At 43.1% G+C, this 23,074-nt stretch overlaps 1 long non-coding RNA gene across 4 annotated transcripts in view; it reads left to right on the forward strand.

The window, feature by feature from the left end:
* The window catches only part of LOC102066910 (uncharacterized), a 144,337-nt gene that overhangs the window by 94,286 nt on the left and 26,977 nt on the right, over positions 1–23,074 (forward strand). For 2 of the 4 annotated variants that reach the window (XR_003381227.2, XR_012583430.1), the window contains exon 3: positions 2,195–3,174. This is a non-coding gene — a long non-coding RNA (uncharacterized LOC102066910). Of the gene's footprint in view, positions 1–2,194; positions 3,175–5,668; positions 5,950–23,074 lie in introns of those variants that run through there. The other 2 variants (XR_012583431.1, XR_012583432.1) reach the window with 2 other exon arrangements.

Consider the following 23,074-nt stretch of genomic DNA (forward strand, 5'->3'; position numbering starts at 1 on the left):
AAAAAAAATCTTTAGCTGGAAATTCTCATTTATTTTTAATGCTGAGTCCCTAAAAAGCCAGACTTTGAAAGGAACAAAGGACTGGGGGGAAGTAAAATGATATGTGTTCTTTCTGAATCACTCTGATGCAGACATCAAGCAATCCCAGTTCCAAACAGACCTGTGCTGTTCCATGCCACGTGCTCTCCAGGAAGTTTAGCTCAGTTTATATTTTCTTCTCTTTCCTGGGCTGTGAACATGGGTGAGCATGAGCCTAACCTGGTGGTCCTACTGAAAAGCCGTTTTTTAATCCTCTGTGATTTTCTTCAGACCAGCAGTTCTGTGAGAGGGAAACACCCTGGGGGACTGGCATGGATCCTATGGAGGCTCCCCAGACCTGGGAGTCCTCACAGCCCTGGTGAGGGATTATTTTCCTCCTGAGTCACCCTTTGGGTGAAAAGCTGTGACCTTCTGGGTGGCCTGGGTGGAGAGACCTCCCCTGTGTGCGTGGGTGCAGCTTTGGGACATGGTTCTTGTTCCTGTAGTAACCCCATCCCCAAGGTGTTCACCAGAGCTGTAACTCTCCCCTGAGTGGTGCAGTCCCCATCCCTGGGTGTGTTTAACAAAGCCTGGATGTGGCACTGGTGCCAGGGTTGAGTTGAGCTGCTAGGGAATGGTTTGGACTCGATGATCTTGAAAGTCTCTTCCAACCCAGTGATTCTGTGAATTCCCTCACTGGCTGTCACAGTGGCCACCCTGCTGTTCATTAGCTCAGGCCATTGGTTTGGTTGTGAATTATTTTGATTTTATTTGTTTATTTGAAGTTGTTTCCATGTACCTCAGTGACAATGAGTGTCTCCAGAGCAATGCTTTCCCTGCCATGCAGAGGGAATTATTTCTCACTCCACGCTTGCTCAGATGCACAAATAACCTGCACACAGTTCAAGCACAGGGACTGGGCATCCTCCTTCCTCAGGCATGCAGCAAATGCAGGATTTCCATCTTCTTGTGCCTCTCCCACACCTCATCCTCAGCCCCAACTACAGAGAAGCTGTTCCCACCCTCACCACTCCATCCTGGACACACTTTGCCTGCTAACCCTTTATCCAGCAAGGATGTTCCCACACCCAGGTGCTGATTGCCTCCACCAGCCCAGGAAAGCTCTCCTATCCTGATTTCTCCCAGGTGCACATCAGTGCCACTGAGTGCTTCAAACACAGCCCCTGCCACACTTCCCTGCCTCCCCTGCTTCACTCCACCTCCTCCTCCAGCCTCCCAGCCATCCCTGTGGCCCACTGAAGGGATTTTGGGGTCCAAGTGATGCTGCCCTCCCTTTCCAGCCCCTCTGCTGTTACATAAGGCTGGGTGCTGGGTGCCTGAGCCATCCCTGAGCACATAATGGATGCTGCATTTGCCTACGCTGACTGTGCTTCCAGTCTCTACATCGGTGCTTTGTAAAGCCCTTTGGGATACTGGGAATGTGAAAAACTCTATAAAAAACCCAAAGCCTATTCTATTCTAGAACAGTGCTTTTAAGTCCTTTTATCACAGAATGAGGCAAGGGTTGAATTGAGCCCAGAAATAGCAATTTAAAGTTTTCATGAAAGACTAGAACAGTGTATGTTTGGTATATTTTAACATAATCTGAGAACACTAAGTGCACTAAAAGCATTCCACTTATTTGTGGGTGGGGATCTGTAAAGGAGGGGGGGAAATATATGTGCTTGTTGTTCCTTTGAGAGTGCTTTTTATATTGAACCTGACAGAGATCTACCAGGAGGACAAAAGAGAAGGGCAGAAAACACCCTCAGAAAGGTCTCTGGTTGTATGGATTCTAGAAAATAGTGGCCTGCTTCTGCTGTTTGAGTGTGGAGAATTATTTGGGATGTGATCAGAAAGAACACAAAGGAGGAGGCTTTGAGTTATACCAAGGTTCTAAGGTTCTGAGTTAAACACAGTTGTTGGTAGGATTGGTAAAGATGTGGCTGTCAGCAGATGCCAGGGGTTTAATCAGGGCATGGGGATCTAAGGGCAGACAGCAGGACGTGGCTCTGGAAAAATAAGAGCAGACATCAGCAAATCCAGAATTCAGGCAGCTGCCTCCAGCAGCACACAAGACATTGCAGTGGGATCCAGGACAAAGAAGGAAAGGGGATCTGGAGTGTCAGGGTTCTGTGTCCAAGCCCATTTCATATCTCCTCTCTTGCCATCCCAGGTCAGCTCTGAACATGGACACCAGAACAGCCCCCACGATGGCTGGATATTTTATTACATGGACCTGTCAGAAAAATCCAACCTAGAAGTACCCTCTCATGCCATTTCCTCAAACTTTGCTGCATTGACACATTTTGGCAAGGGTGAGTGTATACTGATATTAATTTGGGGGTCCTTGCTAGAGATATTTCATAGTACCCACTGCAAAGGTGTATACATAGAAATATGTATACATTTCCAAGGAAAAAATGCTTGTGGCAAAGCCCCACTAATTGGTTCTTGCTGATCTCACCAAGTTTAGTCTGTTTTTAATCTGTTTAGTCGCTTTTCTATTAGTGTAGCTCTAAGTTTTAGAATCAGAAACATTTTATGATACTGAGTCAGAGAGGCTTTGCTGAAGCCAAGCCCATCAATGTGATTATCAGTTCAACTTGGAATCTCCCCAAATAATTAAATCAGGCTTATTTGATAAAACCTATTTTCCATAAAATCATGTTGACAGTCATTAATTCTATTCCTATCCCTTAATTCTTTATTAATTGGTTCCTCTATTAGCTCTTCCATTATTTTCACTGCATTTATGTCAGGATAAATTAGCAATCCAAAGTAACTTGTAATCCCATATAGCAAGTTTTATTTTTAATGTCACATTGTTATCAGACCATCCTGTTACTGTAATTTTCATATTATTTATGACTTTTATTTGTATTTATGGGTTAGATATCTTCCAAACTGTCTCTTGATCTTGATTTAAAGTACCCAGACTGGTCTATAATAGTTGCTGTTCATCTACTGGTGAACTTAAATGATCTCTTCACCTTCCTTGCCATCAGCAGTTTTCAGTTCAAAGGTTGTGTCCCAGCAAGATCAACTTCCCAGCTGGCTGTTTGCCAAAATCTTTCAGCTGATTTATCCTCTCTCTGTGGAGATCTCCATGCCATGTAAGCCTGGTCTTCTCTTCTTTCTCTTTCTTCTCTCCCTTCTCTCCCTTTTTTCATTCTGCATTTCCTTAAGAGCTCTTTTCCAATTAGTGCACCTCTTTTTTTTAGAATATTTCTTTACCAGCCTTGTTTATCAGTCCCTGGCCAGGGGAGTGGGGCTGGGACCATGCACAGCCCTATTTTACATTCCTGGAGGGCTGGGTGGGGTAGGAAGGGGCAACAACTCATGGACTGAATTTAGCACTTGTGGATTCTTCCCTCTGGAAAAGGTCCTCCTCCTGCAGTCAGAGGGGATGCTCATACACAGAGCTGGCTGCTTGAGAGCAAATTCTGTCTTTTTGATAGAATTTTAATGCCTCTTATCTTCCAGATCTCAACTGTGATAGACACAACTATTCCTGTGCCTCACTTCCTCCTCACACTCCGCGCACATCAGCTGCCTTGATTTATTTCTAAACCTAGACACAAAAACACTCTGAAACCTGCTCAGGTCCTCTTGCTTTTCCAAAAATCATCAGAGTTTTTTTATCTGCTAGAGATGTTATTTTTGTCTCAGAGATAAAAGAGTAGAGGTAATAGTTCTGCCCTCCTACAGCAAACAACCTATTGGGAAATTCTGGGATTCCAGAGGACTAAACCAGATTGTAAGGAGGAGTAGATGGGGAAGCTGGAGTTCTTCTTTTTCGGGAGAAAAGGAGGCTTAGGGGAGACCTTCTCACTCTCTACAGCTCCCTGACAGGAGGTGGATGGTCTCTTCTTCCTGAGGACAAGTTACAGGACTTTGAGGACATTGTCTCAAGTTGTGCCAGGGGAGGTGCAGGTTGGACATTAGGAGGAATTTCCTCACCAAAAGGGTGTTCAGGCATGGAGAACCAATTCCAAACCTCCCATACCATAGAGGCTTGGAGTTCCCATCCCTGGAGGTGCCCAAGGAAAGCCTGGATGTGGCACTCAGTGCTCTGGGCTGGGGACAAGGTGGGGATTGGTCAGAGGTTGGACTGGATGGATTTGGGGGCAATCAAAACTTGACGATTCTGTGATTCATATTTTGAATTCCAAATCAATCTAAAGCTCACTTCAGGCATCCTCTAAAACCTTTCCTCAGAGCCATCTCTTTATGCTGCAGTTTACAAACTGATGCTGAATAGAATTCCCTTTTTTCCATTGTTATTAACAGTTTGTCATCTCTGCTTTACCATCCCTGGCTGATTTATATTGGAATGGGTTGATACTTTTGTTAGGGTTTGCTTTATCCATTACATACTTTAAAAAACATCTTTATTTTCTGTGGCTCTGCCAAAGATGGATTTTCCCCTGGTATATTTTGTCTATATTAAAACATGTTATGTTTAAAAGGGGCAATAGGCAGTTCATTTCAGATGTGGATTCCTGCTTTCATATAACAGTAATCATCATCATAATAAAAATATGGGGAAATAGCACTTATGTATTTTTATTTCCCTTGTCACTGCAGGTCTCTGTACAATATTGTTCAATACTATTATCTTGGTTAATTTTTAATATCACAAGCACTGGAGTTTCTACTGTTTCTCCACAGTAATATGTCCAGAATCTAACAATATTCCTTTTCCATTTTTTTCCCCTAATCATGACCTTACATTTTTACTCCAGTGAAGTTTTGCCACATCTACACTGTTGTAATTGAGGGCAAAACTTGGCCCTTTGACATCAATGGAATTATAGTAGAGATGAATCTATTCCACTTAGAGCATAAAATCTTTCCTTGTAAATCAATCCCTCCAGTCCCTAAATCATCTCTGAAGATGTTCTTTGAGCTCCCTCCAAGTTGTCAATACATTGTTGATGCTGAGATGCTCAGAACTGACTGAATGTTTGTCTCATTGAGCCCAGAGGGAGAAAAAAAAATGACCTCACTTGACAAGAATTTATATATATCCTAAATAACCCTGTTCTCCTGTTATTTGCTGCCATATTAACCTGATGTACTAATGTGTGATTTATTCTTATCCTCTCTGAATAATTCACTTCCTGAATAGCTGCAATTCAGGTGGTTTGTATTGGATCATGTTGTTGTGCAGCTCAGATGTTGCTGCCTCTCCTGATTCCAGGCTGACCAGCTGCTTTACTATTTTTGCACTTGGGCTTTTTGCTGATTTTTCACCTTAGACAAATAACCTTCCCTTTTTGGCTTCACCTCCAAAATGAAGCTAATAATGTGGCCAGGCTGCACTTTCCAATTATGGCTTAGCATGTTTGCATTTTTAAAAGAAGTTTGGGCCTCCCCTATGGGAAGTATTATGACTCTAGTTACTTCCCAGTGCTCTCAGAGCCAATCCAAAGTTTATTTAAGTATATAATGACAGTTTAATTGATCTGGTATTTCAGTGCCTTTGTCGCCATGTTCCTCTCCCCTTGTGGGCACATGAGACATTGGCTGGGACAGAGTCAATTTTCTTCTCAGTGGCTGGGCCAGTGCTGCATTTTGGGGATAATATGAGAAGAATATTGATAACAAACTGATGGCTTGGTTGCAGTTGATTCCCTAAATCCAGGATTTTCAGCATTTCGTGCTCTGCCAATGAGGAGGTGCACAAGAAGTTGGGAGGGAGGATGGGCAGGACAGCTGACCCAAACTATCCAAAGGGACATTCCAGTGACATTCCACACCCAGAGCTTCTTGTCCTGCACAGAAACTGAGGGGATTTGGCTGGAAGGGGCTGATACTGCTCAAGGATGGGGTGGGCATTGGGCAGGGTGGTGAAGAACACTTGTTTTTGCTGGGTTTTAATCCTCTCCTCCTCTTGTTCATTATTATCATTATTATTATTTTTAGCAGTAGTAGTAGTAGTGTTTTTATAATATTTTACTCTGTTTCAGGTATTAAACTGTTCTTATCTTAATCCATGAGTTTGTTGGTTTTTTTTTCCAAATCTCCCAGTCCCACTCTGGTAGCAGGGGATGGAGTGAGCAGCTCTGTGGTTCTCTGTTGCCAGCTGGGGTTAAATCAGGACAAGGGCCAAATCCTTGTGGTGTAAATCAGCACCCACCCTTTAACACAGGCTGAGGAACTGCCTGGCTCAATGGCTCACTAGCTGCAAGCCTTGTTTAAAGGGTGAGATTATTAATTTTCTTTTTTTTTTTTCCTATTATTTTAACATTTCCATGATTTTTCCATGTTTTCCATCCTACTCGAGAGCCTCGCTTGGATGAGCCCAGCCCCAGACTGTCTCTCCTTGGCTGGCTAAGTCAGACAGTTTTATTTCTGCTGCTCATGGTCTTTTTTAAAGCTGAGTGCCAGAAAGCACTGAGGTGAGCAGGGTGAATGGGCTGGGAAGAGGGAGTGGTGAAACAGAGGAAAATTCTGGGACTTCTCTTTGAAAGAGCAGTGATGAAGGTTAAGCTGCAGCCAGCTGGCCCTGCTGGCTGGCTCTGCTGATAGACAGAACCTTTATCAAGTGTCAGCAAAGACATGTGACATTTATCACTGTGGAAAGCCGGATGCTGCTGCACTGACAGAGTTATTCAGCACACGCCATCTCTGCTGCACCAGTTCCCTTAATGACACCATTCCTCCCTGAGACTGGGACAGCTCTTCCTCCTCCTCCTCATCTCTGCTTCTCCCTCAGCTTCCTTTTCATACCTTTCCCTCCATACATTTTCTTTCTTTTTTTTTTTTCTTTGCCATTCCCTGTCATTCCATCCATTTCCTTTTCATGCCTGTTTTTTCCTGCTCCTTTCCAGCACTTCAGTCTTTTCCTCTGCTTTTCCTCCCTTTTTTTCTCTGTCCAAACAGGCCCCCACCAAACCCCACACCCTCAGGCTGGCCATGATGCGACTGCAAAATGCAAAATAACAACTAAAATATTCCAGATCACTCCAGGTCACAGGGCAGTTACCTGTCAGCTGCTGCTGGTGACATTCCTGCTAAAAGGCTGGGATTTCTTCATCAGCTGAGCTAAACCCTTTTCCAGGTACATCAGGTCTGGGACACAGCACTGGCTGCAGCGAGCTGCTCAATGGGAACAAAAGAGATGTGAGGCCCTGCAATTAAGTGATTATGCAAATCTGAACAGGGATTTCGTTTTAAAGCATTTTCCAGCACGAACACGATGTGATTGCAGGAGACATGTGAGCCATCCCCGTAGCCAGGGAGCAGGGCTGGGCTGCCCCTATGGAATGCACACCTGGGAATAAGTGAGCCAGTCACTGGATGTCACCATTGAGCTGCAGAAATGTGGCTCCGAGTTCATTATTCATCTGCTTTTAAAATACTGAGTTTTTAAGGGAAGTCTCTGCTGCTGGCAGCCCTTGGGTGAGTCAGCACCTTGCTTGACTGGACCTTTTGCTGGGACTCAGCACTGGTGTCTTATCCCTGAGTAGGCAGAGTCAAAAATCTCATTCTGGAAGGGAACAGAGGGACCAGGGTCCACTCTGAGTTTTGTGAGCTGAGTTTGGAGGTGGTTGGGTGAATGTCCTGACAACACAATGACTCATAGCCCCACAAAACTCTTCCCATCTCTGCAGTGTTTCCACAGTGGAAGGTGGAGGCTCCACTAAGGGAATTCAAATTTTGGTGCTGCATCTAGCTCTGGGTTCCCCAGCGCAGGAAGGACATGGAGCTGCTGGAGCAGGTCCAGAGGAGGACACCAGGTTGATCAGAGGGATCGAACAGCTCTGTTGTGAGGAAAGGCTGGGAGAGTTGGGAATGAGAAGAGAAGAGAAGAGAAGAGAAGAGAAGAGAAGAGAAGAGAAGAGAAGAGAAGAGAAGAGAAGAGAAGAGAAGAGAAGAGAAGAGAAGAGAAGAGAAGAGAAGAGAAGAGAAGAGAAGAGAAGAGAAGAGAAGAGAAGAGAAGAGAAGAGAAGAGAGAAGGCTCCAGGGTGACCTAATTGTGACCTTCCAGTTCTTGAAGAGACTACAAGAAAGATGGAGAGAGACTCTTAACAAAGGTCTGGAGTGACAGGACAAGGGGGAATGGCTTCAAACTGACAGAGAGGAGGTTTAGATTAGAGATTTAGAATAAATCCTTCCCTGTGAGGGTGGGCAGGCCCTGGCACAGGGTGCCCAGAGCAGCTGTGGCTGCCCCTGGATCCCTGGAAATGCCTAAGGTCAGGTTGGATGGGGCTTGGAGCAATCTGGGATAATGGAAAGTGTCCCTGCCTACAGCAGGAGGGTTGGATCTGGATGATTTTTAAGGTTCTTTCCAACTCAAACTCTTCTAGGATTCCATAATATTAGTATTGCACAAAGTTCCCTGAGCTTCACCAAAGAGCTGACACCAGAACTACCCAACTGGACACTCAGCACCAGGAGGGTTTGGTGACCTAATGTATAATTACTGTCCTGAGAATGAGAGCTCCAAACAGAAGGAAAACAGAATAATTTTCACTTAACTGGAAATGTTCAGTTGTTTTGAGTCTCTTAGGCTGTTATGTAGGAAATTATCTCTGATGATCCAATTAGTAGAATGGAATAGGGATCTGCATGGGACTGAGAATGTACTCAGAGCATAGATTAAAAGAAAATTGTGTATATCTATTAAAAATTAAAAAAAAAAAAAAAAGAGGTGGGGAGAGGTGAAAAAAATGCAAAGAAAAGAGAGATCCTTTCTCAGGCTCTTCCCCAAGAAATCATAGATTCTCCTGAGTTGGAGTAGAGCCAAAAGGAACACTGAGTCCTGACCCTGCACAGGTCACCCCAACATCCCACCATGAAAGACCATCCTAGGACTGATTAGATCATTCCAAAAAAAACCCAAAAAACAGCAAGACTTGATTGTTGAACCCACTGGACAATGTTTGGTGAGCCTTAGGATAAATAACTCACTTGAACACACAAGTCTGGACTCACACTGGGGTCAGACATTCTGGACATGAAATTGCTGTGGGACTGTGTTAAATATCTGTGATTTTTGTGGGATATTGGTCATTCTGTGTGAGCTCAAGGCTGTGCTGCTTGGAGAAAATCCATTCCAGCGGAGGGGAAGGCACTGAGAGGAGGGGCTGAGCACTCATAGCCAAAAGGAGGAGAAAAAGAAAGGACAGGGAGCACTAATTTAGCACAAAATCAAGATGTTGAGAACCAGATTAATTGAGGTACCAGGAGAGTTGGAGGAATAGAAAATCTTTAATTGCCTGTACACCAATGTGAAGATTCTAGGTAGGAAAGGAGGAATAGGAATTCCTCACATAAGAGCACAAATTCGACCTACTTTGGTGCTGCTGAAGCCTGATGGGAAGATTTGCATGAGTGGAATGTTAAAAGCACTGGTTAGGATGTCTTCAGCAAGCAAAACCAGGCAAATAAAAGTAGGAAGACAATATTCTTATGTCAAAAATGGCATTTCATGTTTCTGAGTCTCTGAGATCTCAGCAGTAAGTGATCTGAATTAATATTCTCACAAATAAAAACCAAATCAGGTCCTTTCTGCTACCCACTGCAGACCAGAGAGAAACTTGATTTCTTGTCTGGCTTTTTACACAGCTCTCTGTTATACATAGAAACAAAAAGACTTTCATCTGCATGGCCTATGAAGGAGATCTCATGCTGCTAGAACTAAAATATGCTGGATATTTTTTTCAAGAACAAAGATGAGAATTTCCCAAAATGTTGGATAAAAGTGTTTTATCCAACAGGAGGATAGAGCTAGACCTCATCATCTTGGCAGATAAAGAGAATTCAGTCCTAGAATTTAAAGTCAGAGAGCTGTTTGGATGCAAGTGGCACAGACTTTAACTATTGCCACATGCAAATGGGATAACATCCAAACCACAGAGATACACTCATACCCAGAGCTGCTTTCACTAAGATGAAAGCTATTATGAACCCAGTCATTTGGGTAAAAGGAAAAAAAGGTAAATAGTTGGGAACTCTCTGACAGTATTTTCTTGCTTCAACAATACTGTTAGCTTCAGCAAGGCAAAAAGAATTTTTAAAAAAAATAAATCAAACAAAAGATACATTTGAAGAAGGGCTGGCCTGATGTTTAAAGGACAATTGAGAATGTAAAAAGTGACTTAGAAAACAAGTGCAGGTACCAGATTGAAGCCTCTGTATTGAGGTTTCAAGGCAAGAGTGAAGAAATTGCAGCTCCTTCTCAGAGAGTTTGTGGGAGCCCACTTTCAATATCTTCAGACCAGTGACTAAAGTGTGTCTGGATGAGCCCTCAGTCATTTAGCTGCTCAGTGACATTGAAATTCAACTTTGCATCCCCTGCCAGCCCAAGAGCAATGCACCATCTGGTGCCCACACCCGCTCTGCCGAGGGGACACCAATAATTCACAGCTCAGGAGTGAACTGGGGAATGGATGGGGAGGGAAAGGCCAGCAAACACAAACAGGTCCTGAAACACAGAAGGGATTTGTAAGGAGTGGGAGCAGGCTTTAGACAGAAACCTTTTTTGTACTCAGAAATGACCTTTCTGTAGCTTGTGATTTCCTCCAGCCTGGATCCTCACTGACACCATTTCAGTGGGGGCTTAAGAGCCTGAGCACAACGAATGTCTGGGCCCAAATCTCTCTGTGTCTCTTCTTTCCCATAGGATTGGCAAGGGTTCAGTGGAGACTGTGCAGTTGAGACTAGAAATAGCATATAATGGTATTTTTCTGCCTGTGCTTTAAAACACCCTAGGCTTTAATTAGGATAGCAGCTGTGCTAGAAATGTTAGCTAGACTTCGTGATAGGGAAAATTAGAGGGGGACTTTTGTCTCTTACAATCCCTGTCTTTTTTTTTTTGTCCTTTTTTTTTTATGGGTTAATCTGAAATACAGTTCTCAGAGTTCTTGTGTACACTAACATGTCTTTAAAAAGAATCTGCCATCCATCTTCTCTATGCCAGGTTGATGGATTGGGAACCTCTGAGCAATATCTCTTGACTGAATGAGCCATCTCTGCACCTCCATGGGGAAAAGAGACATCTCTGGGTGAAGCACAATGGATTGATACTTTCTTTTTCTTGCCAGCAGCAGAATTGAGATGTTTTCCAGAACTTTCAGATATTGCATAGTTACAGAATGTTGATGATACTTAGTGAAGAAATGGACAATTAAAAAAAAATAAAATTACTATATCCTCTGCTAAAACACATCTCTAGAGATCCAGGATAATCTTGTTATGAGCAAGACAGAACTCTTTGCCTTCAGTGTGCATCCCTTTAGTTTCAGAGCATCCCTTTAGTTTCAAAGCTGTCCCATTCCAAGCCATGGGTGAGGAAGGGCATCACTGGCTCCTGCTGAAGCTCATGGAATGAAAGCCCCTCTCCCAAACACTGTTCAAATGCTCTGCCTGAGTTGTGCAACCAGAATTTTCACAGTGGTAACTTGGCCTGAGCCCAAATTTGAATGTGGATTATTCAGCTCTGCTGCTCCTATCTGCAGGTCCATGCTCCAGCAGTCACAAGAGCTATTTAAAATAAGGACACAGATGCCTAAAACTCCCTTTCAAACTCCAAGATGCAGAACTGTGAGTCTGTGTTTGCAAAACTGGTTCCTGCTTAGGGGGAGATTTACAACACTGAAGTTTAGACAACTTGTCTTTGAGGTGCTCCTTGAGAGTTCAGAAAAGGAGGGGTTTGTGCAAGGGGAGCTTCAGATCTGCTCTGGAAAGATCTCCTGGGAAAGGTTTTTTATTATTTTTTCACTGACCATGCGTAAAGGTTGAGCAAGCAAGTAAACCACTGTAGGTTAGAGAGAGAAAGGAGGGGGTATGGATGTAACTCCTTCTTGGAATCTCTGCTGGTCGCTGTGACCCCAAGATGTGTTAGAAAGTCACTTTTCCCAGCCTGGCCATTGAAGAAGGAGTCAGAACTCTTAATTTCTTGGTTTCAAGGTTGTTTATTGTATCTTAGCTATAAAATTCTTTCTCTGGGTGCTGAGGTCCGTTCAGCAGGACAGACAGAGGCACTCTGGTGTTAACTTTTTTTACTAAAAACTACATGTATAATATTTACAATAACTTCCCCATACCTATCACCTATGTTAGACTGTGAACTTCTACTCTAAACCAATCCAAAAGTGCCACCATCACAGCAGAAGATGGAGGCCAAGAAGAAGAGGGAGAAAGGCTGGACACACCCAGATCCCTCCGTCTTGCCCCTTGAACCCCCATTTTAAAAACCCCAAAAAATCTATTTTTCACCTTGTGACAAACTAACTATTATTCTACTTAAACTCTTTTGACTTGCAATTCTTCATTTAAAGGTTGGTAATTGTTTTTCCATGGGTCAAGATCAAAAGCACAGGGGTCTTGGGCTCTGTGCCAAGGTCTCTGAGCACTGCAGGCAGGGGCTTGAGCCCTCCAGGGCAGCCAGAGGAATTTCCTGGGTTCTGACACCTCCTGCTGCTTAAAACCTCATTCACTGACTGCAAAGTGTCCAAAAGTCACTGCACTATCAAAGTATCCCTCACCCCATGGACCAGAACATCAATGGATCACAGCTCACCAGCACAGCCCTGCAATGGCTCCCTCAGCCCCAGGCAGCTCCTGTCACTGTGCCACAGCCCCTGGCACTGCCAGGGACCCCTTTGGTCAGGAGCCTTTCCAGAGCAGCACCTGACCCACCTGGAATGGCAGTTTTCTTTGGGGCATCCCAAGAGTTAAATCTCAATGCTGTTTTCTCTTGGTGGGAATAAGAGAAGCAAAATAACATAAAAATTAAAAAAAAAAATAGAGCTAGGGAGGGAGAGGAAAAAAAAAAAAAGAAAAACAAGCCTAAAACAAAACCCTGGAAAGAGAGAAACAAATATGGTTTAATAACTGGGACGCAATCTACAGTTTGTGAAATTAAAGCCCTGCTTTCTGCTGGCTGGCTGCCAAAGTTGGGCACAAACAAATCCAAGGAAAAGCAGGTTAATGAGAGACATCCTGAACAAAAAATAGCAAAAAAAGAGAAAGCAACAAACTCACAGAGCTCCTACTGATGAGATAAATAAGATTTGAACTGACATTATCTGTTCCACTTGCTGTGCATATTTTATTTACTGCAGCCAGTCTTTAAGTCTCCTAGACACAGTTTTCAGCCTCATCCTCTCAGCAGCCATCACTGCATCCATCTTATCCATCCTTCAACTTGTCCAGCCCTGATTACAGTGGGATTTGGTTGCATCCTGAGCCTGTTGCTAGGACAGAGGCAGATGCATTGGGAAGGCATTTGCTGCACACTGCATCTGTCAGGAGGCTGCAGAGCCAGAAGATTTTTTGATATGATAGACCAGGTGTCAAAAGCAATAAATAAAAATAATAGTGAGAATCCCTGATGAGAAAGGAACTCAGCTTTTCACAAGCGTCAGCCTGTAGCTGTCTTTGCTGAAGGTATTTTTAACTTATTTTGATTGTTTTCCAATCTCCATCTGATGTTCCAGCTCAGTTCTTCTGCAATTATTTCTCCCCCTGGTGCAGGCTTGTTTGAACTTTCAAGACTAATGGGATGCTGTAAGGGACCAAATCACAAAATCTGTAATTTCCACCAGGTTTTCTGAAACTGCAGGTTTAAGTCCCATGACCTGACTTAGAAGTGAAATTCAGGTTACAAAGAGGTAACAGCTAAACTGGTGCAAAAATCCTTCTCCTCTGGAGCTGTTGACTTCCAAAAGGATGGAGAAGGAAACAAAAATCCAAACAAGTTGTTCTACCTCCTGCACACACCCACGTGCCTGAGTGAAAAGAGCAGTCAGGGGCCTTTGGTAATGAGACAAAGCCAATTAGGAAGCTGATGTAAAAGTATTTAACAAGGCTTTTTCCTTCCCTTTTGGGAGTCTGCAAGAACCATCTTCCTCACAAAACCACATTGGACATGTTTTATTTCCCAGTTCTACAGGAATCTATCTGGGGAAAGATCTATGACCCCACCCAGAATAAAATCCCAAAACTTCTAAAAACCTACTCTGATTTCACAGACAGAACCTCAGTATTTTGGTTTCCACATTCACAAGTCCCATCCTCTGTTTCCTAATGAATTGCACCTACCAGCTTTTTCCATATGTCCACTGGGCTGGTGGCCAAAGGCATGGAGTAAAATGTACATTCAGCAGGGTTTGAGCTCCTGCTTTGAGCTTGAGTCTTCCAGAAAACAACCTGAAGCTTTCCTCTTTCAGCTGCACAGGTTCAGCAGTATTTATCTTTTGGTCAAATTTCATTCCATAAGCAAAAACATCCTTGATTTGGGCTTGAATGTGGATACAGCTTCAGCAAGGCATTCATTTACTCTGCTAAAAAGCTACTAAGGATCTGATAAATTAAAGTTTTGCCCAGATTTTTCTTTCAAAAAGGGATTTTTCTCCAAGATTCAAGACTGTATTTCCCTCCCAAGCTTTGGACAATTGAGGCTGTCAGAGGTGTCCAGTCTCTGTTCATATAAAGTCTGGTCTCCTTTTACATGTATTCAATGCACAGAAAAAATTCCAAAAGGGCAGTTTATCCCACCCATTTTAATAACTATTTAGTCAGGGATGACTGAATTTGGGTTGGTAGGTCAGACAGAATGCCTGACCTTTTGGCTGCTAAATTTAGGGGAAGTAAGTCTTATTTTCTTAGACAAATCCCTTTGAGAACTCTTTGTATTACAGAAAATCCAGCTCCAGCTCTCAACCAGAGCAGTAGAACATCCCAGCCTTACACAATCAGAAGATTCAGATCTACCAATTAATTAGTTTCAGAATCCTCTCCTTGTGTGTAACCCCACAGAGCTTGTCCATTTTCTGTGCTAATGCATCATAAAAATCCCACAGGCAAAAATAAATGGAAGTTTTTGTTTTGCATTTGCCTTGCCTTGAAATTTCCTTTCCTTGAATTTTTTTCCCTTTCCTTGAAATTTCCCTTCCTTTCCTTGAAATTTCCTTTCCTTGTCACAAGCATGGAGGGCAAAAAGGTTTCTCCACACAATGTAATTCCATGTTAATTCCAACAGGCACACAGGGAAATATGGCACTGAAAAGCTACAGAGGGTTTTGAACACCTTCCTGCTGACAGGACAGAGAGATGGCCACTGAGGTGCTATTAATTAGCAAAAGAGTCATGGATTGAAAATCCTTGGGACCACAATCTCCTTTTCTGTGATGTCTTTCAAGTCTCAGTCTAAGCTTGGAGCTCTCACCACCCCAAGAACATCAGCATGCTTTAGGATGCTTCCAAAGCCTAAAGGATGTGTGGAGATAAATGCCTTTGATAAGTACAAGGCAGTCCACAGGCTCACAATCACAGTGAGAAATCCCACCAGGAAAGCCAAGAAATGCAAGGACAGAGAAAAAAACAGGTGAGGAAAATCAGGAAAAGGAGAAGAATCAGACACCAGCTGTGTGTGATCTTCCCCAGCCTGAGGAAGTCATTGCAAGTCTCCACATGTCCCATTGCAGGGGGAATGTGATGTGAAGGGAGGCAAAAACAGTGGTGGGTGATGAGAAACAACCTGCGCACAGGGAAAAAAAATAAAATCATTAAAAGGATGTCATTAAGTTATTTAATTTTAAGGGGAAAAAGATGTCTTTTACAGGAGGAAAAAAACAATTTATATGCTGAGCTCTGGACTATGATGTTTTCTACTCTGTGCACTTTGGTTCCCTTCAACCACAAGACACAAAGATGCAGTGATTAGCTGAGAACTCCAGTACGTAGATTTGTACATAATTCATATTTTGACTTCTCTAAGTTTGCATAATAAATAGTTTAAACACTGCAGAAAATGTCTGAGAGAGGAAATTAGGATTCTGAATGAAAAAGTTAATTATACCTCGAAGGATATTTTTTTTTTCAGATATATACAGGCTAGAAAAAAGGAGCCTAGAAGTGGATAATTTAGGAGATGGAAATGCAGAAAATTATGGGAGTGGTAGCAACAGGAGAGTTATCGCCTTAAATAGGATAATTAGACTAATTTAATTTTTTAAACTGTGGCATTGCATTATAGACAAACAATTCAATAAATAGCAGCCTGAACACTGCTGCTGCAGCTCCTGATGCTTCTCGGGGCTGTGGAGAATTTGGCTTTTCATTTTCAGCAGAGTTGTCTGCAGCAGGAATACTGAGTTATCAAAATGGGTTGCTTCCTATAGCAAGTCATAAAGGGCAGGGACAGGAAATTATGGAGGAGTGGAAAGGAATATTGACATCATTAAATCAATCACTGCTGATTGGACCCAGGGACTGATGAAGCAGTGATTGGATCTGGAGCTGGAAGACACTGGGGACCAGCTCTTTAAAGATATTTAAGGACTTAACTTTTGCTGATTAAAATAGGAGTTAGTCACCTAAATAGGGGTTAGATGGCTGATATCATGAGGAATCCAAAATATCTTGGGCCTGAATATTGATCCTGAAGGAAAGCACGTTCAGCAGTGATTACACCAAATTGTGCTTTGGGATATGCATGACAGTGCACCTAAACCCCTTGTGAGTGAGAGAGAATAAAGAAAATATCAGATATATAAACTAAAGCAGACATTATCCCAAGAGAAGGAGATAGGAGTTCTTGTCCTGGAAGTTCCTTTCACTCATTTTTAGTCCATGTAGTGGAAATCCCCTGTACACACTGACATGGGAGCTGGGACAGCAGTGCTGGGAGTCTCTGATGTCTGATAACACCTCAGTGCAGTCTGAGGAGCCTTTCAGCTCTGGCTGCCTCAGCTGTCACCCACACACTGCTCTGCAGGGAGATAAACTCCTGCACGCTCCTGTTTGCCTCCCCTCTGCTGCTCTCAGTCACACTTCAGGCTTGCATCGATTCTCCAGCACATCCAGGAGCCACGGAGGGGCAGGGATGCAGCAGAGCAAGCTGCCTTCAGTTCCACAGCCATGAAGTGACACCTGCCAGCCTCTCACACAGCATCTGATCACCAATTAAAGGGATGATTGATGCTGTGAGGAGGGGATGTCCTTCCTGTCTCACAGGCTGTTTGGGGAAGGCACCAATTCACAGGCAGCAAGGAGAACCTGGGTTCTCTTGGCAAACTCTTCTTTGGCTGCAGACTTCACTCATCAGCTCATTAGTGCCAAATGTGGGGTAAGGAAGCTTCAAAATGTTTTGCTTGAGTGTCATTTGGCTTCCAGGCAAAAGAGGTGTAGATCAACCTGTGCCCAAGTGTCAGGATCTCTAGCTGGTCAGAGTGACCCTGAGAAAAGTTAGAAAGTCTCTTTTCCCAGCCCAGCAGTCAAAGAAGGAGTTAGAACTCTTAATTTCTCGGTCTCAAGGTTGTTTATTGTTTCTTATCTATAAAATTCTTTCTCCTGCCCTGCCGAGGTCCATCCAGCAGTTCCAGGCACTCTGCCTGCCCCCAGGGCAGTGTCATGTCTTTATACTAAAAACTACGTGTACAATGTTTGCAATTACTGCCCAACCCCTATCACCTGTGTTAGACAGTGAGCTCCTACTGTAAACCAATCCCAAAGTGCCACCATCCCAGCAGAAGATGGAGGCCAAAAAGAAGAAGGAGAAAGGCTGGGCACACCCAGTTCCCTCCATCTTGCCCCCCTGAATCCCCATACCAGAAACCCCAAAATCTACTTTTCCACCCCATGATAACTTCACTGTTATTCTACCTAAACTGTTGTGGCTTGCTGATCTTCATACAAGGTTGGTAATTTGTTCCACGGGTCATAATCAAACCCACAGGTGTTCTGGGCTCTGTGCCAGGGTCTCTGAGCTCCCTGGAGGGGTCTTGGCCATCCTGGACAGCCAGAGGGATGTCCTGGGTTCCCACATAACCCAAGGGATAGGGAAGGGCCTTTCTGCCAGGAGAGGCGCTTCAAAGTGGCCCTGAATTTTTGTGCTTACAATCAAAGGGTGTTCCCTGTGCTCCCAAACCTGCAGTGTGAGGGAACAAAGCCCCCTGACTCCAGCAGAGTACTTAAAATTCACCTCTTTTATTTTTACTATTATTTTTCTGTGCACATTAATTATGGCATGATAGTAAAAAGTTTAAGAGACTCCAGAATGGGTGGCCAGATGATTGTGAGGTGTTTTTAGCAAATCTTTTTCTTTAACCTGATGCAATTTATGTGATTCTTAAGAAACTTAACATAAAGGAATGGCAGCCTACAGCACATACACCAACAGATCCAGATGGATGAAAACATGGAAGAGTTGAGTTATGCACCTGCCAGACTTGAAGAAACTAATTATGCAAGTCCTAATTTTTATGGCATATCAAATTAAAATTGGTTCCTGGATGTCTGATAGGGAATAACAGTTGGTGAGAATTGTATGAGGACCAGAGAAGGACAAACATGGTTTCTACATTTGGAAAGGGGAGAGGTGGCCCCAGGGAACTATAGATCAGTCCTTTTAAACCAGAAAAATAATAGATTAAATTATTAATTAATTTAGAAGCACCTAGAGGATAATAAAAATAAAAGGTGCAGTCAACATGGACTTGCAAAGAACAATTTCTGTCATATTAATCTAATTTTGTTCCTTATAAAAGCCACATGCCATAGTGGTTTAGCAGGATGTAGCAGCTGTGATGTATCTTGATTTTAATATCATCCCACTGCGTTTTCTTAGAAGCAAACAAGGAAAATATGATCTAGTGGAAGTCCTGAATCAGGATGGGCCCTCAATTGGCTGAGGAGTCACACATGAATAGTTCTCCTCTAAACTGGAAGGACATTAGGATTGGAGTTCCACATTACTTCAATATTTTCATTATCCATGTGGATGATGTACTGAGGTGCACATCTATAAAATTTGCAAGTGACACTTTGCTGGAAGGGACTGCGAGCAGTTTGGGAGACAGGATTGGAATTTAAAAGGATTCTGATTCATCAGAGGAGCAGCAGGAAATCAACAAGATGAAATTCAATAGGACAATGGTGCAAATGACTCCTCAGGAAGGAGAAACCACAGCTGTGTCCCTGAAAGGGAGAAAAACTGCCCTGATGGAAAAGTGGAAACTGCCCTGAGGGGAAAGGAAAAGGTTCTGGGGTTCCGATACTTGCCGGGATGAATGTGAATTCCAGTGAGGAAACAGGACCTGTGAGAAAAGCTGAAATAGTTAAATCTTAATAAGAAAAGAGGCCACAGTGCAGTTCAGTGATGGGCTGCAGGACACCTCAGTGGGTTCTGAGGGTGTAAGACAATTAGTCTGAGGTTTAATTCCCAACAGGAAGGAGAACTGTGTTAAAGTATGAAATTTTAGCTCTTTAATCAACTAGAAAGGACAGCCATGAATTATCCTTTACCAAGTGCTTTAAAGAATACTTTAATAAGCTTTCTGTTGATGGACATCTAGATCAGGGCTGTTACATTTCTTTAAGCTGAGAAGTGACTTCCATTTCAATTGGGATCCCAATCTCTGTCTTTGAATGTGATCAGAAAGCCATCCTGGAGATAAATCTCTCTGCCAGAAACTCCATCAAAATCAATGCAGCTCCATACAATACTAAAATAGATTTAAGGAAAAATAAATTGTGTTCAGAAGAGTTGTAAGTACATACATTAGCAACCAATGTATGCTAATCCATTCCTATCAATCCAATGGTAAAATAATACCATCCAAAAATAAAGTTTTGGTGCTTCTATTTAAATTTTGAAAAAGACTTCAGTGTCTGAAATCTCTTCTGGCTTTTTTCCCCTCCCTCAATTATATAATTTGGGATAATAAGAAGTAATACTTCTCACAAGCCTTTCCTCACTTAAACCATAGTAGCTACAATATTCTTCCTACTCTTCCTACCCACAGCAGACTTCTTCATAAATAAAGTCTGTGGGAGTCTGGTACTTCACACATGAATATCCTGTCTTTCCCCATGCTCTTCACAATGGTAATCCCTGCCATGGTTATTATTTATTCAAAAGGTAATGAATAATAATAAATAATGTAGATGATTACTGAGGTGTGATTAATGAATAATGATAAATAATGGGGGGGGAAGTATTGTTGCTTGTCAGATAATATCTATTTATTACAAACCACGAAGTAGGGCAGGAAAGCCTCATGCAGTGATGAAATAACCACAGTCTTTCACCATTTTCAGGAGGGTTGAAGGCTCTTAGAGTCAAATTTTCTCCAAAATGCTCCATTTTCTATGCATTGATTCCCCTTAACAATCTGCATCATGGTAAAACTGCTAGAGGCAGAGAAATGGCACAAATTTACCCCTTCTTTTGGGTGGTTAAATAAGCAAAAAACTCTTCTGAAAATCAGGCTAGCATTTCAGGTGCTGAGGTTTTGGATATTTGATTCGGAGGGTTTAGTTTGAGTGCATTATTTTCCTTAAGATTGGCCTCACATAGCCAATTACATCCCACAATCTACCACAGTGATAGAAAAATCATCAGCTGAAAGAAACAAGAAGAAAAAGTGAGGAATCAAATCCTGCTTTCGATTCTCATCTTAATGGTAATGAGAAAAATTGTGGCTAATTGCAAGGGTTAATTGGCGTTTGCACAGGTGCAGATGTGACATGTAAGCACACACTCTGCTACAGATGTTGAAACCTAGTGTTAACTTCCTAAGGAATTATTTCGATTTAACAAAACACAGGCACCTGAACTGGATGTAAACAGGCTCAGAGGCTTAGAACAGCCAGGAGTCTGCCCAGGGCATCCAGGTCTTGCACTAAAACCTGAAATCACATTCCTGGGGAAGAGACTGAGTTGGTTCCTCTCTTACAGGTGAAAATCTGGAAGAATAGTGAGGAAACCGGAATTGAAGGGTGACCAGAGCAGCTGTGGCAGCCCCATCCCAGGGAGTGCTCAAGGCCAGGCTGGATGAGGTTTGGGGCACCCTGCAATAGTGGAAGGTGTCCCTGCCATGGCAGGGGGTGAAATGAGATATTTCAAGTCTTTTCCTCCTCAAACCATTGTGCAATTCTGAAACAATTGGGTTTTCTCAAGCCTCATCCCTGCCTGAGCAGAGGTGCACTTTCCTCTGGTTGTTGCCAAGGCTGCAGAGCCATGGTCAGGCTGTGTCTGCAGCAGGCAGGGGTTTGTGTCTGACACCACAAAAGGCAGAAATAAAAGAACACTTTTCATTTTATTGAGGTGCAGCGGAGAATGGAGCTTCTCAATTCTCCCTCCTTCTGATCCAGGGAGGAGCTGGGCAGCACCACTGGGTTCCTGATAAACATCTGGTGGTGATTTACTGATTTCCAGATTTTACTTCCATTTAACAGCTGGATCAGCATCCTCTGCTCATCTCTTAAGGGGTGCAACAGAAACCTTTGGTGTGTAAACAGCCTGGCAAGAAATCAGCAAGAGAATGGGTTGGGAAGAGGAGGAAAATTACTTCAGATGATACCAGCAAACCCTGCCAAGATCAGTTGTCCTCCTTTGGGATTATTTGATGCATCACTCTGCAAAATGAAGCAGAAAAGACACAAGAAAAAATATGGAAAGGAGAAGCTGGAGGGCACCAGGCTCTTCTGGTGTTCTACCAATGATTTGGTGATTAATAACAGGAAACTCACTGAGCTTTTTGTGAGATTTGCCAACTCTCAGGCTTTGTGCTCTTAATCCATTTGATAGCCTTTAGGGCATTGTTTCTCTTTTCAAATGTACAATTACATTTAAAAAATATGGAAGGTCCATCACAATTTTAATGTACAGATGCACAGAAATAAGGCCAAACCTCTGAGCCTCATTAATTTGTTTCCTCTCCATTTTACTTGTTGATAGCACGTGGAAGTGCATTTTCATTTCTCTGTTCAATTGCTTTTTGCCATCAGTTCATGCACCATATCCAGGTGTTGTGCAGACCACAGGCTGAGAAATAGTTCTTCAGAGACTGTACCATGAGAGAGAGCAAACGTGGTAAACAGAAGTGGGAAAGTTCCTGAATGACCTCCAGTCAACCCTTTTGCTTTCCACTAGGGTCAGGAAGATCAATGCTTTTGAAGACATGAACTTTCCTGGACTGTTTTTAAAAGCCTCCAGTGATGGTGATTTCACATTCCCCCCAGGCACAGCAGGAAGAGTTCTGAGGGCTCAGCTACCTTGAAAATTGAGGCTGAGCAAGGCAGAGTTTTCTGTCAAGACCCAGCACATCCCTCTGGCTGTCCTGAGCAGCCCAGACCCCTGCCAGGGGGCTCAGAGACCCTGGCACAGAGCCCAGAATGCTCCTGTGGTTTTGATTATGATCTGTGGAGCAAGTTACCAACCTTAGATGAAGATCAGCAAGCCACAACAGTTAAGTAGAATAACAGTGAAGTTATCACAGGGTGGAAAAGTAGATTTTGGGGTTTTTGGTATGGGGGTTCAGGAGGCAAGATGGAGAGAACTGGGTGTGTCCAGCCTTTCTCCTTCTTCTTCTTGGCCTCCATCTTCTGCTGTGGTGTTGGCACTTACAGATTGGTTTAGAGTAGAAGCTCACTGTCTAACACAGGTGATAGGTATTGGGAAGTAATTGCAAACATTGTACAGATAGTTTTTAGTATAAAGACATAACACTGCCCTGGGGACAGACAGAGTGCCTGGAACTGTCTTGCTGGACAAACCTCACCAGGACAGGAGAAAATTTTTTACAGATAAGATACAATAAACAACCTTGAGACTGAGAACTGAAGAGCTCTGACTCCTTCTTCAAGCACCAGCCTGGGAAAAGAGACTTTCTAACTTTTCTCAGGGTCACTCTGACCAGCTAATGACCCGACAGTTTTCCTTCCATCCATGAAGACCTTGGAAAAGCAGAAAAGCAGGCAGGAAAAGCCCAGAGAGAGCCACAAATTACCCCTGTGGGAAGGCAGCAGCTGGCAGCCACCTCAGCCTCAGCATGTGGAGATGAATTGCAGGTGCTTCCACCCCATAAGTCTATGAAGTTTCCTTTCACTTTAATATTTATGGGAAGCCACTCTAACATATCAAAGGTGTGCTCATCTTTACTCCATTACTCATGAGAGAGATAACTCAATATGTCAAAGATGCCCTGATCAAGGGGCAATTTCTCTTCTCCCCATGCCAAATGCAGGCCAGGTGGAAATGGATGCATCTCCAGGAAAATTGTATCTTTTCATGCTGGCACTGAGCAGAGCCCTC

The sequence above is a fragment of the Zonotrichia albicollis genome, chromosome 21, assembly GCF_047830755.1.
Source record: "Zonotrichia albicollis isolate bZonAlb1 chromosome 21, bZonAlb1.hap1, whole genome shotgun sequence".
In the NCBI taxonomy this organism is placed as follows: Eukaryota; Metazoa; Chordata; class Aves; order Passeriformes; family Passerellidae; genus Zonotrichia; species Zonotrichia albicollis.